Genomic DNA, 22079 nt, shown 5'->3' with positions numbered 1-22079 from the left:
GGGCAAGAGGTGGTAAGGGGCGGGGCTGGAGAGGTGCTGGGAAGTAGGAGACCTCTCTGCAGGGGAAAGGCTGGACTGGACGGACCGGACCGGCAGAAGTATGACCTGAGGGCGCCTGGGTGGCTCAGTCGGTTAAGGGTCTGCCTTCAGCTCAGGTCATGATCCCAGGGTCCTGGGATTGAGCCCCAAGTCAGGCTCCCTGCTCAGCGGGGAGCCTGCTTCTCCCTCTGCCTGCTACTCCCCCTGCTTGTGCGCTCTGTCACTATCAAATAAATAAATAAATAAATAAAATGACCTGAGCTTGTGGGAGGGAGTAGACAGGAGAGGTGCTAGTCTCAGCCACAGGTGCATTCAAACCCATGTGTGGCTAACACTCAGGCTTTCCCCTCCTGACCATCTAGAAGCATGGGGACAGCACCCCAGCCGAGCCCACGCGGAGCCCCACCCCGCCCCTGCCCATTGGCTGGGGACAGTGATTCTCTGCTGCTTCTGTNCAACACTCCTGGGCCTCTCCTTTGAATGACTCTGATCCCTAGGGTGGCAGGTCTCCTGGTACCTGCCCTGCTCTGGCGGAGCCCGACCAGATGGGATGTGGGGTGGTGGCCCCTCCCATCCCCGCGTGCGCCCTCTGCTGGGAGCGCCTGGCCTGGCAAGTGTCTGCCGACCAGACTGGGCACTGAGCCTCTTGGGCTTTCATTTCTTAGAATGCTGGGGTGTATTTTGGAGCCTCGATGATATTAATGACAGCCTAAGTTTTCACAGAGGACAGTGTTCTCCGTCCCGTTGGCCTCTGGCCTCCAGACACCCCACCGTCCCCTCCCCTGCCAAAAAGATTGAGTTCTTCAGGATTCTGGTCTCCCTCCTCCTTCTGCTGCTCAGCACCAGCCTCAGAGCCCCAGCTCATCCTTCAGAGGGCCTAGCAGGCAGCACCCTGGAGCTCCCGGTGGGGGATGCTGGAGAATTCTAGAAATTGATCTGAAACTGGACTCAGGGTATAGGGGCTTGCAGATTTGATCTGTTCTCCTTCTGGACTCGAGACCTCTGCCCCATTGTTTCCACCAGATCCTCAGTCCAGCCAAGAAGCATCCGAGCTCAGAGGGGGAGAAGGTACTGGAGCAGTGCTCTATGTCTTGCTCCTCCTGGCAGTGTTCAATCCGGATGTCAGTTAGGATAAGAAAAATAACCAGAAACCTGGAACACACTGGGTCTCCATGATCAATACAAGTTTTACTTGATGAGCGTAGATTACTGCAAACTGAAGAAAGAAGGTCCAGACTTCTAAATGAAATGTTTCACTATAAAGCTGCTTAGGATAGAGGTCTTGCAGAAGCCATCCGCATAATTTTCCTCCTTATCCAGGAAAGATTTCCCCTCTTGATGCATGAAATCATGTTGGTGTATTGTGTTGGGGTTTACACTGCTGAATAAATCTCTGAAACTTGAAAAAAAAAAAACAAAAATAAAATTGGACCTGGATGACTGTGACTGGACGATGGATTCCTGCTCCAAGAAAGAAAGGTAATAACGTCTACTGTGACAGGACTCTTCCAAGAATGGCCTCGGCCGCAGGGGAGAAGCACCATAATGAACTCAAGCATGGGGCTGTGGGGTTTGCAAACCATCTTCAACAGCAGACTCCTGGAACCCTGCCTACCGGGCCTTCCTGGCACCGATGCCACTCTCTGCAGATTCCTGAGGCCATGGCTCCAAGCCCTGGCTAATATCCCCTCCGACTGTGAGAGTCCCCACTCTGCCATTCTAAGCCAATCAAGTAGTATTAAGTGAAGGAAAACAAGTACATTTGAAAATCAGACTCCCCCTTGGAGGGTCAAGTGTTCATTTCTGAATTAACCCAGGCTGGATTCAGGGGTTCCTGAGTTTCTGATTTGTCTCTCCTCTTTGGGTAATAAAATAAAACTCACGGAGATGGAAAAGGTGCCAGGAACCATGCTAAGTGCTTTACACACGTTTCTCTTTCTGTCTTCACAGTAACACTCTCATCCCTATGAATAAAGGGAGGCTGGAAAGTTCATAAGGGATCTGCCCAGTGTCTCCCAGCTGGAGGCCAGGATTCAGGTTGAGGTCTGTCTGACACCTAAGTAGCTAGCCTGCCTCCTGTCTGCCCCCTCAGCCCCTGCTGCATTTAACGGCCCCTCCTCAAGCACCTCCTCCGACAAGACCCCAGCCCAAGCCAAATTCTGTGTTGCTGCCCTCCCCACCCCATCCCCACCACAGCCATGCTCCAGGGCAAGAAACAGACACAGAGAAAGTATGTTCAGGGGCGCCTGGGTGGCTCAGCCGGTGAAGTATCCGACTCTTGGATTTCAGCTCAGGACATGATCTCAGGGTTGTAAGAGTCAAGCTCCACACTGGGCATGGAGCCTGCTTAAGATTCTCTTTTTCCCTCTCTCTGNTCTCTGGCCCCCCCCCAAAAAAAAGAAAGAAAGAAAAGAAAAAGAAAAAGTATGCTCAGAATGTTTAATGTGCATTAGAAAATGGCAGAACCCAAACCACAGACTATTTAGTCCATCTGGGACCATAAGGGATTCTAGGGAATTTTAAAAGTGTATCCACGTTCCACATTTCAATCCCCACATCCATCCTGTGACAGAGACAAGTGTCAATACCCTCATCTCACAGAGAGAATACGAGGCTCAGAGAAGCCGCGGCCCACGCAAGGTCACACAGTTAAGGAAAGCATCTCAGCCAGAACCAAAGTGAGGCAAGTTTCTGGAGGAAGAGGCAGAGGCCGGGACCCAGCACTCCTACACCTGGGCCAGCACTCCCGGCATCGGCTGGCAGACAGCAGCAGTCTGCAGAAAGCTCTCCAGACGGCATCATCTCGCATAGCTCTTCCTCCCTCACACGTGCTGTTTTCTCATTATTCTTCCTCCTTTTGCTTCTCTTCCTTGTCTCTCACCGTAAATTACATCCCTTGTCTAAGGAATAATTAATTCTGCTTAAATAAAGATCCCAGCAGCCTCGTTGCTGTGCTCACATAATTATGGACCATCATTCGCATAGCCAGCTTCTGGACACGCTCGAGGTGTACCCTACTACTTACCGAGTTTTGAACAATGTGCCAGGCAGGTGCATACATTAGCTCTTTGCATCCTCACACACTTCTGGGATAGGTTTCCACTTGCCTATTTTACAGATGGGATCATGGAGGCTCAGAAAAGTCACTCATAGCTTATTCAAGGTCATGCAGCTTGTAAGTGACTGAGCCAGACTTGAGCTTAACTCATCCTTAAAACTAAAGTTCATGTACTTTACCCCATGGCTCCTGCTAAGGAGAAGCCAAACCATAGCCACGGCCTGCCCTCTCCATCTTTAGAAGCTTTCCAGTTAACAGTATGCTTCATTCAGCATGCTCACAGGTAAGACCAGGCTTGGAGATACCTAATGATAATAAGAAGCATTTATTTCTCCTTATATATTGGCTGCTTACTTCAGGCATTGTGCTCTACCCCACAAATGCTCGGCGAGGTGGATACTGCTATCCCCATTTTACGGATGGGATAACTGAGGCTCAATAACTTGCCACTGGCACCCAGCTTGTGAGCAGTGAGATGAGGTTTTGGACCCAGATCTGGCTCATGGCTTTAATCACTTTTCTTCCCTCATAACAGCCAGGTTTACTATTCTCCCAAAGATGCCACAAATTCTCTCTGCCTCCAGAGAAGGGGCAGGAGAGGCCAGTCTGGTCAGTTTGGATCAAGAGACTCAAAACACCCTGAGTTCACGTCTCCTTGGTTCTGCCTGTGGGCTGGCTGCCTTTCCCAGCAGGAGAACAGCTCTGGGTTTCAGGACGGATGCCAGAGGACAGCTAGTGTCTGCTGGAGCCCTGGGAACATATGTGACTCGCCTATTTGCAGGTACAGAGAAGACTGAAGCTCAGAATATTTAAAAACGGTTCCTTTTCTTTCAGCAAGAGATGCATGCACTGCTCATCCTGCAGAGAGAGGGAGAAGAGTAGTGTATTGCCATCAACAATGGGGGATCGGCGAATCTGCCGTGAGGCTCACTAATGGAGAAGAGGTGACTAGACGTGGGAACCAGTGAGGACCCTTTTGGTTACCAAGTGACAGAAAACCGAACCCAAACTGGTTTAAGCGAAGTGGATTTGGTGGCTCATAGAGCAAAAGCCCCCAACGTAGGTGGAGCTTCAGCTGCAGCCTGTCAGAGGATCAAAGGCTGACTCTAAGTCTGCTCCCCTCCATATTGGCTTCCTTTTCCTGCCATGGAAAGATGGCGGCCACAGCTCCAAACCTCTTACCCTCTCAGGAAAAGGGAGAAGGTAGTCCAACAAATCAAATAACCAAGAGACTGTCACTGGCTCTAGCCGGCCTGACTCGGCTCCACACTGACACAGGGAAACGTGCTGTGTGATTTGGCTGGGCCTGGGCACAGGCCACCCTTGGGCGGGGTCAACACCCATCCAGGCTTGGACTTAGAGTGGTGGAGGGGTGGTGCCCTCCAAGCAGTATTGGAAAAATCATGAGAAGCAGGATGGAGGGATGCAGGGGGAGGGGGGTGTTGGATGTCACAAAGAATGAGAGAGACAAAGAGGGTGGGGGAGGAAGGAAGTCAGGAAGAAAGGGAGGGAGGGAGGAAGAAAAGAAAGCAAGGCAAAAGTCTACTTGGGGTGAACAAATTCACAAACAGATCCACAATTTTGTGGTTACAAAGATACGCCAAATAGCTTCCAGACAGATTATGCTCCAAAAATTCATTTGTAAATCAGTTTCGAACTCAGCACATTTTTACCCATGTGGGGAGAGGGAAGGGGGAGTTTTTATTGCAAACTCCCCCAACTAGCCTAACACTGTAAAATGTTATCCATAATATAGCAGAAATGCTTGGCTATTTGCAATGAAAAATAGAAGGCAAAGCTTACAACAGTGAGTGATAAATAGAAAAGATTTTGGATCTGAAACCTTGTCTTTATTTGCTATGAGTGCTGATGCCTGAGAAAAAGCACACTAATTAATGAGAACGAGCTAACAGATGGAGACTCCAGTGAGGATCTGAAGCGGGCTTCTCCACCTTGCAAGGGCCCAGCTGTGACGGCACGGCTCTCTGTTACATTGAATTTCCCTTCACATGTTATGGTTTTCCTTTTTCTTGATGTAGGTACATCAAGGAGAACATTCGTCTTACATCTTTTTTACAGGTGTGTCTGGAAGATGTGAGTCTTCGCAACTCCACCATGATTTGGGTCATTTGGGGCCCACTAGTGGAATCCAAAGGAGATGGCCCCATAATCCAGGAGTTGGTTCCGCGGCACCTGGGCAAGAGGTGGTAAGGGGGGCGCCTGGGTGGCACAGCGGTTAAGCATCTGCCTTCGGCTCAGGGCGTGATCCCGGCGTTCTGGGNGGCACCTGGGCAAGAGGTGGTAAGGGGCGGGGCTGGAGAGGTGCTGGGAAGTAGGAGACCTCTCTGCAGGGGAAAGGCTGGACTGGACGGACCGGACCGGCAGAAGTATGACCTGAGGGCGCCTGGGTGGCTCAGTCGGTTAAGGGTCTGCCTTCAGCTCAGGTCATGATCCCAGGGTCCTGGGATTGAGCCCCAAGTCAGGCTCCCTGCTCAGCGGGGAGCCTGCTTCTCCNCCAGAAGTATGACCTGAGGGCGCCTGGGTGGCTCAGTCGGTTAAGGGTCTGCCTTCAGCTCAGGTCATGATCCCAGGGTCCTGGGATTGAGCCCCAAGTCAGGCTCCCTGCTCAGCGGGGAGCCTGCTTCTCCCTCTGCCTGCTACTCCCCCTGCTTGTGCGCTCTGTCACTATCAAATAAATAAATAAATAAATAAAATGACCTGAGCTTGTGGGAGGGAGTAGACAGGAGAGGTGCTAGTCTCAGCCACAGGTGCATTCAAACCCATGCGTGGCTAACACTCAGGCTTTCCCCTCCTGACCATCTAGAAGCATGGGGACAGCACCCCAGCCGAGCCCACGCGGAGCCCCACCCCGCCCCTGCCCATTGGCTGGGGACAGTGATTCTCTGCTGCTTCTGTTTCCCCCAGGAGCAAGCCAATTATACGTACCCCCCTCTCCTTTTCCCTGTGCTCTCTCCACAGTGGCAACAGGGCCACAGAATTTCTTTGCCTAAAACACAGATCCGATCCCATCATTTGCAACCCCCAAAACCTTTCAAGTTTGCCCGGGGCCTACAGGAGCATTTCTTATAGCCTTCCATATGTGCCTCAGAACCCTCATTCTTGGCTCAAGGAAGTTTAAGAAACCCCCAATAGCATATACACTCTTAGAGAATCCCAACCCAAAATGACAAATTAAAGGCTCCAAGCAGTCTTTCAGCAGAGGACCTGTTTGATTTTTTACTCCATCAACCGTTTGCCTGATTTGGCACAGAAGCCCTTCTTATGCATTGTCATTTAACAAACACACTTTGGAAATCACTGGCTTAAAAGATAAAGCCCAGATACCCTAACAAGGCATCCAAGACCCTTCCATTCCGGCATGACCCATCTTCCCAGCCTTTCTTCCACAGATGCACGCTGGCTCCCCCATCCTGACCACACACCCATGCTTCATTTCTCTGTATTTTTGTTCATATTATTCCGCCTTCCTTCCCTTTTCCCGAGTAAAACAGCCTTTCCTACAACTCCATTCAGATGATTGTGCTGTTCCTATGGATGACCAACGTTTATTGAGCATTTACTATGTGCCAGGAACTCTATTGGGCTGTCTGCACTCAGACCCCAAGCTTCAGAGCTCCAGCAAGATGCTGACCATGAATACGTTGCCTTCTATATTTTGATACCCCCTTCCACCTGGACCCCACAGCCCCTCGTACCAATGAACCCCTCTGTCCTCGTGGCTATCCTAGACTTCCTCTGCTGGCATGGGTCTCCCACCAAGTTCCCCTCACCACCTCCCTCCCTCTGAGGAAAGAGCTTTGCAGTATCTAGTTGACAAGGATAATTGAAACCCCGGGTTCATTCATTGTTTCATTCATTCCACAAAGACTGACTGGGGGCTTTAAGAAAGACATGGTCCCCACCCTCACAGAGCCACGGGGCGGGTGGGGGGAGACAGACAGGAAACACAGTGTTATGAACAATTCAATAACTGCTAGAGCATGAAGTGTTGCCAAGAAGTGCAGGGGGGTGGTGGCTATGGGAAGGACTTACCAGGGACTTCATGTGGTCTGGGGAGTCCAAGGAGGGCTTCCTGGAGGAGACAAAGGCCCACAAGAGACGGGACAGCTTATGAGGGACAGAGGTGGGGGGTTCGAGGGCATTTAGGAGCTGAAGCAAGTATTGCAGGCCAGGGTAGCTTTGGAGCAGGCTGGCGAGCAACAGGCAGGGCCCCTGGACTCTCCCTGAAGACTCGGCACAGTGCTGGAGTCAGCAGGCTTGTGAATCCTGACTGGGCCGTTTCGTCACCGGAGCCCTTGGCCGAGTTTCTTAACCTCTCTCTGGCTCTTGCCTTATCTGCAAAATGGTGGGTCATCTCCCACACTCAGCTAAATGTAAAATACTTAATACTTACCGGGCATGTTCTGAGCGCTTTACATGATAGAACTAATTTGGTCCTTGCAATAACCCAACAAGCCAAGGTATTATCCCCATTTAGCAGATGATGAAACTGAGGCACTAAATGAACTTGTTGAAGGTGATCTACCAGCTGGAAGTGATGGTCTCTACCCAACAGGGTTTCCAGAGCTGCAGGAGATAAAGCACAGCGCCCGGCCCACAGCTGCTGCTTAGTAAATTTCGCTTTTTATTTTGAGTTATCCTAAGAGCAATAGAAATCCATTAAAAGGGTTTAAGTGGGGCACAGGGTGGCTCAGTCAGTTAAGCATCTGCCTTCAGTTCAGGTCATGATCCCAGGGTCTGGGATTGAGTCCCACATGGGCTCCCTGCTCAGCGGGGAGTCTGCTTCTTCTTTTCCCTCTGCCCCTCCCCCCTACTTGTGTGTGCGCACACTCTCTCTCTCTCACAAAAATAAATAAATAAAAGGGTTTAAGTCATTAAGAGGATATATCTTAAAGAATAGGTCAGAGGGGCCCAGAGTGGACGCAGAGAGAGCGGTCAAAGGCTATCACAGGGGAGGGACATACTGGCAGCTGGATGAGGCCCATGGGAGAGGAGGGGCTGAGGAGGGCCTGAGAAGTATTTCCGTGATGAAATCCATCGCCTCAGGGATTACTGGGCATCGTGGGTGAAAGAGAGGGAGTGGCAGATTTCTGGTTGACCCTGGGTGGACGGTGGTGCCATTGACAGGAGCCCAATGTGGGGACAGGTTTGGCATGAAGACCAGAAGGGGATGAGGAGCTCTGTTTCGGACAAGTGACATCTAAAGAGACCCTGTGAGTGGAGATGGCCAGCAGCCACAGACACCCAGGTTCGTATCCATGAACTGTTTCACGCTGATGAGGTCAGGCCTTCGGAGAATGATAACCCAGCCACCATTTGCCAGCTAGCGAGCCTTTAACCATGCCTGACCTCATGCTGAGCACCTCGCTGGCTCTCCCACTGAACCCTCCCCTCCACCACCCTTGGACCTCTGTTCTTTTTTTTTTAAGATTTTATTTATTCGTTTGAGCGAGGGAGACAGCGAGTGAGCAAGCAAGAGAGCACAAGGGTCAGAGGGAGAGGGAGAAGCAGACTCTCTGCTAAGCAGGAAGCCCAATGTGGGACTCGATCCCGGGGATCATGACCTGAGCTGAAGGTAGACACTTCACCAGCTGAGCCACCCAGGTGCCCCTGGAGCTCTGTTCTTATCCTCAATGCAGAAAAGTAAAACAGGAGCTAAGGAAGGTTCACTTACGTTCCTCGAATCAAGTAGGTAGTAGGTAGAGCTGGGATTTAAACCCAAGTTGTCTGGATCCAGAGGGGTTAGGTGTCCGCGGTCGCACAGTGGAAACACAGGGTCCACACAGGGTAAGCGACACTGGGATCTAGACAGTGGAAGAGAAGATCCCTGTGTCCGAGGGTTTCCACTCTGCTCCAAGAGCTTTAAGTAGGGAGCCCAACACAAGGCTTGAACTCAAGACCCCGAAATCAAGACCTGAGCTGAACACAAGAGTTGGATGCTTAACCAACTGAGCCGCCCAGCGGCCCCTGGTCCATCAGTCCTGCCCACCTTGTCCCCTGATTTCCTCCCAGCTCTGGGAAGCCCTGATGCCAACTTTTCTCCATGCTCTGGTGCTCAGGGCCCAGCAAAGAGCTCAGTTTGTCTGAGCCTGGCCATTCCGCCACATCTCCTTCTCTCTGCACTGGGCCCTGTCACAGAAAGAGGAGAAAGGCAGTGTCGGGGCAGGACAGGGCCATCCATTCCACAGGAGGGCAATGCGCGGCAGTGCTGGTGAAATCTCCAGCTGGGAGGACTTGGGCAGGGGCCCCCTTCTGCTGTGGGCTCCCCCAAAGCGCCCACTTCCCAACATGTAGTTGGACCTGGGGCCCAGAAGGGAAGCTGGAACCTGAAACCTCCGTGCCAGCTTCCACTTCGGATTTATTTAAATGACTATGAGTGTGAACATCTTCTTGTAGTTTCGTTTTCTGGTTGTTTTCTCCTGAGTGACCTGACTTATGGTATCTTTTGATCATTTACCTGTTGGGATTTTACAGTTTAAAAAAAATCATTTATACATGATATTTATATAATTTTTAAAGACAGCTTTTAAAATATTTAAAAATGTTTAACACAGTCTGCCCTTTTGTTTTTGTTTCCACTTTATCTTTTAAAATTACACAAGTGTACCCAAGCATATTCTTGATGTAAAAAATTTAAAATCATACACTTCAAATAAAGCCAGTGTCCCCTCGGCCCACCGTCTTCTCGAGTCCAGCCACACTCCAAATGCTATCAGTTCGTGTACGTCCCTTCTCACCACTTTCTAGACATTGACACACACGGTATAGTCACACAAAAATAGCTTTGTTTTGTGTACATTTTTATTCCTTATGTGAACATTATCTTAACGGTAACTTGATTTCTTCACTTAATAGAACCTGGAGATGATTTTTGTTTTCTTAGCATAGCAAGGTTTGACTTATTTACATCACCGACAATGCTCTTTTTTCTGTTGATTTCCTCCACTGAGTCTAAGCTTAAAAAGTCATTTCTAGGGGCGCCGCTGGCTTAGTCGGTGAGGCAGGTGACTCCTCATCTCCAGGTTGTGAGTTTGAGCCCCATGTTGGGTGTAGGAATAACTTAAAAATAAGATCTTGGGGTGCTGGGTGGCTCAGTCAGTTAGGTGTACAACTCTTGATTTTGGCTTAGGTCCTGATCTCAGTGTAGTGAGATCCGAGCCCCACGACTGGATCTGCACCCAGTGGGGATTCTGCCCCTCCCCCCTCACGCTCATGCACTCTCTCTCTCTCTCAAATAAATAAATAAATCTTTTTAAAAAATAAAATTAAAAATAAAATTTTTTTTCCAAGATTTTATTTATTTGACAGTGAGAGAGAGAGCACAAGCAGGGAGAACAGGCAGAGGGAAAAACAGGCTCCCTACTGAGCAGGGAGGACTCAATCCCAGGACCCTGGGATCATGACCTGAGCCGAAGGCAGCCACTTAATGACTGAGCCACCCAGGCGCCCCAAAAATAAATAAAATCTTTTTTTAAAAAAAGTAATTTCTTCTGCATCTGTTTGAAAGTGTCTATTTTCTTTTCCTCACAACTTTTTAATGGTTTGATCTATTATTATTATTATTAAGTCAGAATAGAACCTATTTGCTGTATTGTTATGTAAGGTAAGGGTAGAATTTTTTTCCCCTAAATTGCTAGCTCTTAGCCCAAAATAATTTTTAAAATAACCCCTTTTTCTCCATGATAGTACTTGATTACATGTTAAATTAGCATGTGGATCACTGTCTGATTTTAAGCTTTTTTTTTTTTTTAAGATTTTATTTATTTATTTGACAGAGAGAGAACACAAGCAGGGGGAGCTACAGAGGGAAAGGGAGAAGCAGGTGCCCTGCTGAGCGCGAGGCGCCATCCCAGGACAGTAGGATCATGACCTGAGCCAAAGGCAGACGCTTCGCCCACTGAGCCACCCAGACACTCCTTGAGCTATCTATTGCATTCTATTAAAATAACTGCACATCATTTAAATAAAAACAACACGAAAAGATAAAAAAAAATAAGGGTGCCTAGGTGGCTCAGTCCGTTAAGCATCCAACTCTTGATTTCGGCTCAGGTGGTGATCTCAGGGTCTTGGGCTCTGCACTGGGCATGGAGACTACTTAAGATCCTCTCTCTCCGCCTCCCTCAGTCCCTCCTTCCCCCCCAGCTCCTGCACACTCTCTCTCCCTTCCTCTCTAAAATAAATAAATTACTTACTTAAAATAAGATGAATAAAAAAATAAAATAACTGTATATCTTTGCCCTAATACCACACAATTATAAGTATTATAATTTTCTAGTATGTTTTTATATAAATCTGTTCCCTCCCTCCTTACTCTTATTCTACAAAATTTTCCTTGAAATTCTGTTTATATTGCTAAATGAATTTTAATAATCTTTTTTGTAAAAGTTTGAAAAAGAGTCACATTTGGATTTGCACTAAGCCTGTAAATTCATTTGACCTTTCCACCTGTACATTATTTAACCTTTACCTCAGGCGTAGGGTGGGTCTCTCCTTATTCAAGTCTTCTCTTAGAGAGGGAAAAAAAAGGCAGTTTTCTTCATACAGAAAATGCTATATTCTGGTTTAATTTCCAGAACACGGGGTTACTCATGCCTCAAAGCTTTCAAATGCATCCACCTCCCCCCCAGTAAAATCCTCTGGACTGACACCTTTGGACGGAAGTGTCCTTGCTCTCTTCCTTAAATTCTTCCCCAATTCATTTATTCACTAAACTAGTATTTATTTCAAGGGCCCACTGTGTGCTGGCTCTGTAGTAGGTCTACAGAAGCAAGCCACTGGTTTTCTTACGATGATATCAAAATAAAACTTTTAATTAAAAAAACACAATTATGTCAAAATAAAAAGTTTAATTAAAAAAATTCTCTCTTCTCAGGAAGCTCCTTTTCCAGTGGGGAGAAAAGAAGGGAAACAAGTAAGCAATTAGGCATATGTCATATCAGATGGTGTAAAGCGCTGTGGGGGAAAATGGAAACACAGGGGGGTGGGGGCGCCGGGCTTTGGAAAGTTGCTTGGGGAAGTCTCCCTGTCCAGGGTGCTTTTGAGCAGAAACCGAGGGAGGTACTTGAGATTTTCTACTTTTGATTCTGTCACACAGGGAAACTTCTCTATTTTCTTTTTCCCAGAAAATTGCCTCTTTCGTTGGCGTTTTCAAATTTGTCAGCAATGTCACATAATATCCTTTCAGATTTTTCTTTTTAAAGTCTCTCTGTTTCTGTTATTTCCATCATTTCACCTCCTGTGTGTTTCTGCTTTCTTTTCTTCATTACGTTTGTCCATTGTATTATTCAGACGTTATCTTTACAAAAAGAACCAACTCAAAGGCACATGCATTAATTGGACTGTTTTCCATTTTCTTAATTGATTCTTTTCTGCTTTTTGCCTGATCTCTTCCTTTCTTATCTTTCTTTTTTAAAAAGATTTTATTTATTTATTTGAGAGAAAGAGAGCACGGGCGGGGGTGGAGGGCAGGGGAGAAGCAGACTCCCTGCTGAGCAGGGAGCCCCCACCCAGGGCTAGATCCCAGGACCCCAGGTTCATGATCTGAGCCAAAAACAGGTGCTTAACCAACCGAGCCACCCAGGCGTCCTTCCTTTCTTATTTTTATTCGGGGTTTTGTTTTCTGTTATTTCTAAATTTGTGTAATGAATATTTTGTTTGTTTAACTTTTTCTGAGTTTAATAGTAAAATCATCTTAAAAGCTAATCAAATTTTGGGGGCACCCTGGTGGCTCAGTTGGGTAAGGGTCTGACTCTTGATTTTGGTTCAGGTCATGATCTCAGGGTCGTGAGATCAAGTCCTTCATCGGGCTCTGTGTTCAGCACGGAGTCTGCTTGTCTCTCTCCCTCTGCTCCTCCCTCCCCACCACCCCCCAAATAAATAAATAAATAAATAAAGCTAAATAAATTTTTGAGTAGAACTTTGCACATACACTGTTGGTTTTCATAGATTTAGTTCTTCTTTGTGTTATTTTCCAAGTTAACTCTTTATTCTTCATTTTCTCCTTTATCTAAAAGCCATTTTGGAGAATTTTAAATAGCCAATTAACATTCATTTCTAGTTTTAGCATATTGTGAACAAAGGATGTGATCCATAGGAGGTCTGTATTTCAAATTTATTGGGATTTTCTTTATGGTCGAAAATTCCACTTTTAAAATTATTTTGTGGATCCCGGAAAATAGGCCAAGTATAACTTACAGCCCAAGCCAACAGTCAAAATATCTTCAGGAACTGGGGGAAAAGAGCAAAATGTGAACAGGAAGTTAAGCGTCAAAGGGGAAGTGATTTTGATACCAAGAGGACAAAGAACTGGCTTTTTTCAGTAGCCACCGAAGGCCAGGATCTGTGCGAGGTCCTTTGCATGTATTGTCTCATTCAGCAGTGAGGCAGGATGCTTCAGGGCGGGGAAACCACAGCGTAAGGAACTTCCTAAAGTCCGTTCCCCTGCCCGAAGCATGTCCCCCACCCCCTTGTTTTGCTGAGCAGATTCCCGCTTTTCTTTCAAGGTTCATTTTACACGTCACCACTTCTAAGAAGGCCTCCCCAAGGTAAGAGCTGGGTCCTCCTCCTCTGTTCTTTGTAAAAGTCATCACTAGTCTTACACGCATCACCCTTGGTTGCCTGGGAGACCCTTGAGGGTGGCCGGCACATTGTGGGTTCTCAGTAAATGTTTGTTGATGAAGCGAAGATTAAAGGCAAAAGAAGGAGACCAAAAAGAGAATTCATGTCTGAAGATTCGACACAGCAAAGCCATCACCTTATGGTACTTACCCCTCCCCTGTCCCTGCCAAGCAGGTGATGCCTGGGGGTTTAGAGGTAATCATACTGCCATTAAAAGCTCATTCCATTTGCAGAGTGCTTTGCTGTCTACACAGCATTCTCTTGCAGGCATTATCTCGTCTGATCTCCAGAACACAGGTTGCTCTAAGCCCATTTTCTAGGCAGTGAAGCATTCAGAGACTGAGTCTGGCCAAGGTCACACAGCTGACAAGCTGCCACAGCCAAGAGCTCCTCAGATTCCATTTGTTGCCACGTTCAAACTTGAGCTCAGGTCCCTCCTGACATTAAAGCAGACACATGCATACACACGAACACCCCAACACACACGCACACCTTGCTGCTTTGGTGAAGACCATCAGTTCCCCTCCTGTCTCACTCATCATCATGCTTTCACAATGGAGTCTTTCTTTTCCAGACAACATGTTGAATTGATGCCTTCAAGGAAATTCATGAGAGTGATCCCTGATGTTACACACTTATTCGTTCATCTATTCTTAGGGACAGTAAACATTTCCTGAGCCCCTGTTACAAACAGAGCGCCAAATACCCGGCAGGCCCTGGACACTGACCAAGGTGTAGGCTGAGGAGGACAACTTGGAAGGACCTTCAGGGGAGCCCTGCCCGCAGTCCACCCACCACGTCCAGGCCTGCCTCCTCCTCCCCCAGCCTAGCAGTTCCCACCCCGCACCCTCTTTATCTCCCTTCATAAAAAGCCCCATTCTCCTTTTGCACAATACACTTTCACAATAGATAGTCTATTCAACCCAGAGCCCAAATCATCAGCAACCAAAACCCTGGTTCCTCTTTCCTCCTAGGTCTTCAAACATTTTCAGAGAAGGAGAAATAATTGCTTTCTGCAGAATTCACTTGCTGTTTGCTTGACTGTTTCTCCTACGGACTGGAAGCTCCTTGTAGGCCTGGCCTGGGTCTTTTCACCGCTGACTGTGGAGGGGGTAAGAAGCCTTGATCTTGCTCTCCAAATACCTATTATTGTTTAAAAACAGTCTCATCAACGTAGAAATTTGTTAAATCACTAAGGGTCAAAGAAGGAAATAAAAATCACCTACAATTCCCACAAACAGAAGTAACTTTTTTAAACTTGTATTTCCTTCCCAGTATTTTATATGTGTTTTTTGGGATAAATATATATGTATACATAAAATTGTACAAAAATATAATTCTGACGCATACACAATTTTGTCTCTTGCTCAGAATGCTACAAACATTTCCCAAGTCATTAAAAATTATTCAAAAACATGGTTTTTAGAGGTGCCTGGGTGGCTTAGTTGGTTGAGCATCTGCCTCTTGGTTTCAGATCAGGTCATGATCTCAGGGTCATGGGATCGAGGCCCACATTGGGCTCTGTGCTTAGCGGGGAGTCTGCTTGAGGTTCTCTCCCTCTCTCTCTCCCCCCACCCATGCTTTCTAAATTAATGAGCTAGTTAATTATTTAAATATTTTTTTAAAAAACATGGTTTTTAGTAGCTACATCAAATGTGCATGCCCTAACTTCTTAAAAAATTTCCTCATTGTTGACTCCTTAGGTTATTTCCTTCTCCTTCTTTTTTTTGTTTGTAATTTTTTTTTCTTTTTATTTATTTATTTGACAGAGATAGAGACAGCCAGAGAGAGAGGGAACACAAGCAGGGGGAGTGGGAGAGGAAGAAGCAGGCTCATAGCGGAGAAGCCTGATGTGGGGCTCAATCCCATAACGCTGCGATCACGCCCTGAGCCAAAGGCAGACGCTTAACCGCTGTGCCACCCAGGTGCCCCTTTGTTTGTAATTTTTGCCAACATAAATAATAATTCAATAAACATCCTTCACGTGCATTTTTGTCCACCTTCCTGATTCTTCCTCTCAGATTTCTAGAACGAAAGTTACTGAATCAAAGTAGTTTTTAAACTTCTCTTGATCCCTAATCTCAACCCATTTTCCAGGCTTTGTACCAATTAGCTCTCCTATAGCAATGCACACCAGCGTTGTGGCTTTTATGTATTTATTTGTTTTTAACTGTTTGGTGACACTGGCAGTTTCCTGTTTATGGTCAATGGCTTGTGTTTCTTTGGGCATATGTTTATTCTTATATTTATACAAATAAGGCAAGTTACACAATGGGAATGAACTCTGCAAATATGCACCCTTGGTCACAAGGAAGGGGTCAGAGGAGAGGATTATCTGATACACCCGTCATTTCTCCTGGAAAAATAATCCGCAGATGTCAGATGTTCACCCATCTATCCACATAGACTTTGGCTTTTCTTCGGGTTTACCTTAGAAACCTTGGTTATTCCCAAATTGTTGCTATACTTCTGAGGTTTTTGAGTCATTGCCCATCTTCTGTGGGACCCCGGTCACCAATCTAGTTCTTGGTGACTCTCCGCTAGTTCTGGGTCCCCTGCCACTGAGCCAGTCCCTCAGGGGCCCCAGACTCACCTCTGCTTTCCATAGCTCCTTTTAGGTCAACCTTGGGGTCCAACACCTTCCACTGGCTGGAGTCCAGTTGGGACATTTGATACTAAAAATCGAATATTAAATATTGCAAAGTGACTGGTGATACTTTTTTAAAAGTCTGTTTGGGTTCTGTCTATGACAGAAACAGATTTTGGGTGCCTGGGTGGCTCAGTCAGTGAAGCGTCTGCCTTCAGCTCAGGTCATGATCCCAGAGTCCTGGGATCAAGTCCCACATTGGGCTCCCTGCTCAGTGGGGAGTCTGCTTCTCCCTCTCCTCCTTGCTTGTGCTCGCTCTCTTTTGCTATCTCTCTCTCTCAAATAAATAAATAAATAAAATCTTAAGAAAAAAAGAAAAAAGATGGGGCGCCTGGGTGGCACAGCGGTTGGGCGTCTGCCTTCGGCTCAGGGCGTGATCCCGGCGTTATGGGATCGAGCCACATCGGGCTCCTTCGCTATGAGCCTGCTTCTTCCTCTCCCACTCCCCCTGCTTGTGTTCCCTCTCTCGCTGGCTGTCTCTATCTCTGTCAAATAAATAAATAAAATCTTTAAAAAAAAAAAAGAAAAAGAAAAAGAAAAAAAGAAAAAGAAAAAGAAAAAAAGAAAAAAGAAAAAAACAGATTTTAATATTCACCTGCTAATCTCCAAGCAGTTACTCTGGTGAACATATCAATTGAAACACTGAAGAGCTGTGTTTCATCCCTTTTCTCAGCTTACAAGACTCCTCAGATTTTCAGAGATGGATATGAACATTCTGGAAGGCCTGTGGCATGAACGCATCCTCCCTCGGGGAGACCGTGAGGATGGGCGCACCTCCTAATAACAAACCTTCCTTCCCGTTTCGGCTCTCGGCAGGCGACTATGGCATGCCTGGGACAGGCCCCCAATTGCTGCTTCTGCATCACGATGGCTGATCTCTCCCTCTCTGGCGTGAATCTGGAGGCTTCCTTCCTGGGTTGGGACAGGTCAGGGGATTTGGCTCAACAGTGCTGATGTCTGACTGCGGGTCTAGGCCCTTGCCGGGAGTTCCTGACATTCACATAGGCTTTACAATTCATGAACAGCAGCGTCATGTGAGCCATGAAATACAGTACTGGTTTTATTCCTCCCAACTCCCCCCAGAAGTGGACACTCCTGAAGTTTAAAAGGTGTCATAGAATGGGGCGCCTGGGTGGCACAGAGGTTAAGCGTCTGCCTTCGGCTCAGGGCGTGATCCCGGCGTTATGGGATCGAGCCCCACATCGGGCTCCTCCGCTAGGAGCCTGCTTCTTCCTCTCCCACTCCCCCTGGCTTGTGTTCCCTCTCTCGCTGGCTGTCTCTATCTCTGTCGAATAAATAAATAAAATCTTAGAAAAAAAAAAAAAGGTGTCAGAGAAGGAAGTGGGTCACCTGCCCCAATAGGTCCTCACGGGGAGGCAATCTGTGAAAAAAGGGAATGGAGAGGTATGTGGAGGGAAGAGCTGCTCTAAAGAAAAGGAGAAAACAGATATGCGGGAAAGAAACTCCCAACTGGAAACTCTGGCTTCAAAGTCTGGTTCAGTCACAGCACAGCTGTGACCTTGGGAAGTTTGTTTTAACATTTCCATTCATCAGTCTCCTCCTATGTAAAATGATGACCAGAACACGACATTCACCTGGCACTCAGGTGTCTCTAGGAATATGCTTATCAGAGCATGTCCATGAATGTGGAAAACTGGAAACATCCCGCAGTGCAACAATTTGTTTAAACAAATGAAGATACACGCACATGATGGAATACTATCTTTCGTGAGTGACGACGTGGATGTTTATACACAGGGAAGGGTATTTGTGGCCTATTACTGGGTAGAAGTGGTTGTAATTCTGTAGGCATAGCGCTATGTCATTTTCGTTAATTTTGTAAAAATAACATATTTACATGGATCATCATTCATCTGTTTAACAAGATTTACTTTGCACAGTTTCACCATGATGTGCATTTACATGCGGATATGTGGGTATAAAACGTCCAAGGATCTACACCAAAATATAATGTCTCTACAGGGGGTTCTTTTTCAGTTGGGCTTAGCAGGTTTTCAAATTCTTTCACAATGAGCTTGTGTCATAAAGAAATAATAGAGGTATAAAATGTTTACAATGCAGGAACTGGAACACCGGGTCTGCCTCCATCTGGGGGCATTTTGTTGGTGCCAAGTTCATCTGCAGGTTGCTTGGGGAATGAGGAACCCAAGCAAAGGCCTGAGAGGTTTAAAGGGATTTAATTCGGGCTCTGGAGGAGTCAATAATCTCTTTTTCTCCCTCTCTCCCCCTTAGTGTGAACGTCTGTGTCTACTTCTCTCCACTGAGCAAACACAGCCAGGTGTCTGCTCCTAGGCGCCCTCCTGGATTGTATGAGGCCCCCTCTCTTCTGATTCCTATTTGTTCTTCAGGCAGGCTATACCCCCACTGATCAGGCCAGGCCTCTGGAACTCCAGTCTGCACATTCCAGTCATATTCGGGAGAGGACACCCTGGACATCGCGATCAGACATAGGTGTTGTCCCAATCCCAGTCACCCACACGTGACACCAGTCATCTTTGAAGGAATGCTTCTTCCCCAGAAAGCACATCACGTTTCAGACACAGTGAGTCATTTTGGTTTCAACCCAGAATGTAATGTCACTTGCAGGTTGTACGGGCACCTCCCTGTCAGTCACTCCCTGATTTATAATAATGAATAAAAGTGACCATATATTGGCCCTTCTGTCCCAGATCCTGTGCTGGACATGCACTCGGGTGAGGCTCACAACAACTCTGTGAGTGAGGGGCTTTCATCCTCATTTTACAGATGAGAAAACTTAGGTCAACTTGCCCAGGCATATGCAGCCAGTAAGCCTGGGCCCTTAAACGGAGACCCTGTCCCTGCAGCCCACAGGCCTTCTTCAGCCCCAATTTAGGAGTGAGCAAACTGAGTCTAAGTTATTCACGGAAGGCTGCTATCATCCAAGTTCATGAAGCTAGCAAGTGGGAGAAGCTAAACTGTGCTGTATCTCCCTGATACTGCCCCCACCCCCACTTACGCCCTGACACACTCCCCACTGGCCCCTTCCCTGACTTGTGTGCCTGGCGGTCCTCACTCCCCACTCCCCCACTGTACTCCACGCTGCAGCAAATACTTGTGGCAATTCCAAGAATCTGTAAGAATTTTCTCTCTTGCCCTGGGGCCTTTGGACAGGCTGTACCTTCCCATGCATTTGCCTGACACAGGCCTATTCATTTAGATGTCACCTCCTCCAGAAAGCCATCCCTGAGCACTCCAGTCCAAGTACACTCTTAGGTGCTTCCTTGGTTCATCCTTGCGTGTATCACATGGCATTGTGGTTGCCTGTCTTCTCGCCACTTCCCCTCCCCTGCAGGGCTGCAAAGCCTACGCGAGGGCCATATGTGCTGATGGTGAGGTCCTCAGCATCCAGCACAGTGGGGTACAGAGTAGGTCCTCAGTAAGCATTTGTGAAATGAATGCTTGATTATCAGAGCTGTGTTCTGCTTTGTCTGGAGAATACAGCTTAGGTGCACTAAGTGGGAGGATATAAAATGACAGCAATGTGGCTTCCTGTCTATCCTATTAAGAGGGCATAGTGGGCGAATGCTCTGGGGTCATCCCGGGCTCAGTGCTCAGATGTGAAAACCATGGTGTCCTCCTTGCTAAAGCAAGTCTCAGGCTACTGTTTCCCCACTCCCAGGCAGAAACAAACCATGTTCTGAGTGACTGGAGTCACTGCTCACAACACCAGGAGCTGGTTTAGGGTGGGGTGAGGGGCAGTGGCCTTGGGGCTCCAGTCTCTAAAGGCCCAGGCCTCTGGGCTGGGGGGAGGGGTGAAGAGTGGCAGGTCCTGTCCCCGGGAGGCTTCAGTCACTGGGGGAGAGACAATGGGGCTCAGCATCTGCTCCTCGCTAGGAGAAGGGACCCTCCAGTGAAAAGCCAGGGAGAGCAGGGAAGTGTGGGAGGAATTGATGAGGAGAAGGGGTGGAGCCAAGGAGAAGCAGCCGGGAGGAAGGAAGAGAAGGGGAAGGAAGAGAAGAGGGAGGGGTGAGGATTCAGGCTTTCCTTCCTCTCGATGACCTGGTCCTGGGCTGCAGCCTGCTCTGGCATTGTTTCCTGCGGAAACTCTCGGGGCCCACGAAGACCTCACGTTTCTCCCCAGCCGCTGGCAGCAGCCCCAGTCCAAGGGTCAGGCATCCAGCAGGTGCTCAATACTTACTTGGGAAAATGAGAAACGTGGCCAACTTTGCTCTGGGAACTTTTCCCTTGTCTTCTCCCCACTTCTCCGGAGAAGCTGAGGGCAGAGCAGGTCTTGGGAGCACGCCCAGGCGCCCCATGAATAATTGACCCTTCCTGGCGGCTCTGCCCGGCTCAGTCAGAGGACTCGCGACCGGCCCAGCCTCTGAGTCGAGAAGCGGCTCCGAGTGGCGGGCGTTCCGGAGGTTGGAGGCCGAGGGTCCGGCCTGCCCAGGAGCGGCGTCAGGGGGAAGCCAGGCTGTGCCAAAGCCCGCGGCCCCGCGGGGAGGTGCCTGGGGCCTGACCCCCCGCGCCGCGAACGGCCACGCCTCGGCGCCCCCCAGCCGTGCGCCCGGGGGGCCGGAGCCCAGGCCCTGAGATCGGAGAGCCCACGGGGGGCCGATCCCAGCGCCTCCTCCGAGCCCCTTCCCACCCCGGCCCCGGCGCTCGCAGCCGGCGCCGCTCCCTCGAGCCTGGCCGTCCAGGGCTCTGCAAACAGCTGTTTAAAGGCTCTTTTACAGTTCAGTGCTCTGCGGGGATGTTTGTTCCAAGCCCATCTGCCTACTTTAAAAATATATAAGTAAAGAACACACCCAGCTTTCCACCCCTGGCTGGGGAGGGGCGGACTCGGCGGCCCCCGCCCGCACTTCGGAAGGAACCAGCACCCAGCCGCCGCCGCGGCCCCCGCCCCCTCCCCCAACGACCCTCCTCTCGGGAGGACGCCCCGGGCTTCCCAGGGGGGAGGGGGCGCGCAGCCCCCGGGCCCCCTTTGTGCGGGGCCGCGCCGGGCCCCCCATTTCCATGCGAGGTTCTGACGCTCCCCCTCTCCCCCGCTTCAGTTAATCTTTGTTCCCCTTTTCTGCTGAGAGGAGAAAAAAAAAAAAGAGAAAGAAAGAAAAGGAGGAAAAAAGGCGTGACTTGATTTTCAAACGAAACTCCCACAGCAAACAAAACCCTTTTAGAGAAATAAGAAAGGAGGAAGAAGGAAGAAAAGAGGGAAGAAAAAAAAAAGGAGAAAGAAAACCCTCCAGGCTTTCAATTTGAGTGGGAGAGTTGAACCGAAAGAAAGAGAAAGAAAGGAAGAAAAATCCTCTCTGCGGTAGAAAGAGAAAAGAAAACTTGGGCTGACAAGAGGGGGGTGCTGGGGGGGTGGAAGGAAGTGAGAAAACAAAAGAGAGATAAAAGGGCTGCTTTTCTGTCTCTCTTCCTCTGCGAGCTGGGTTAGGAGGAGCTGTTTTGCATCCCTTCACGTCAGCCCTGCCTCATTCCCTTCTTCCAGGGAGGGAGAGAGAGCGAGCGAGAGAGAGAGCGAGCAGGAGGGAGAGAGAGCGAGAGAGGAGAGGGAGAGAGAGGAGGGAGAGAGAGAGAGGGAGAGAAAGAGAGGAGCCGGAGGGAGGGCGGCAGGAGCAGGCGGCGGGCGCGCGTGGAGGCGGGCGCGCAGCAGCAGCCCGGGCGGTGGGCAGCCAGGAGCCCCCGGCCCGGTCCCGGCCCCGGCCCCCC

At 48.6% G+C, this 22079-nt stretch overlaps 1 long non-coding RNA gene across 3 annotated transcripts; it reads right to left on the bottom strand.

The window, feature by feature from the left end:
- Positions 1-1392: 1392 nt before the first annotated feature.
- LOC105234396 lies at positions 1393-21020 on the bottom strand. Of its 3 annotated transcripts, XR_004627681.1 has the most exons (4): positions 17172-21020; positions 16329-16410; positions 8793-8922; positions 1393-1438 (listed from the first exon to the last, which is right to left on the bottom strand). It is a non-coding gene; the product is annotated as an uncharacterized LOC105234396 (long non-coding RNA). The 3 variants fall into 3 exon arrangements; XR_004627682.1 differs by lacking the exon at positions 16329-16410; XR_852941.3 differs by lacking the exon at positions 16329-16410 and having other exon boundaries at positions 20563-21020.
- Positions 21021-22079: the final 1059 nt, after the last annotated feature.

Source organism: Ailuropoda melanoleuca, chromosome 9 (genome assembly GCF_002007445.2).
Source record: "Ailuropoda melanoleuca isolate Jingjing chromosome 9, ASM200744v2, whole genome shotgun sequence".
Taxonomy (NCBI): domain Eukaryota; kingdom Metazoa; phylum Chordata; class Mammalia; order Carnivora; family Ursidae; genus Ailuropoda; species Ailuropoda melanoleuca.
Note: the sequence above shows the minus strand (reverse complement) of the source record. Positions and strands in the feature narration are given on the sequence as shown.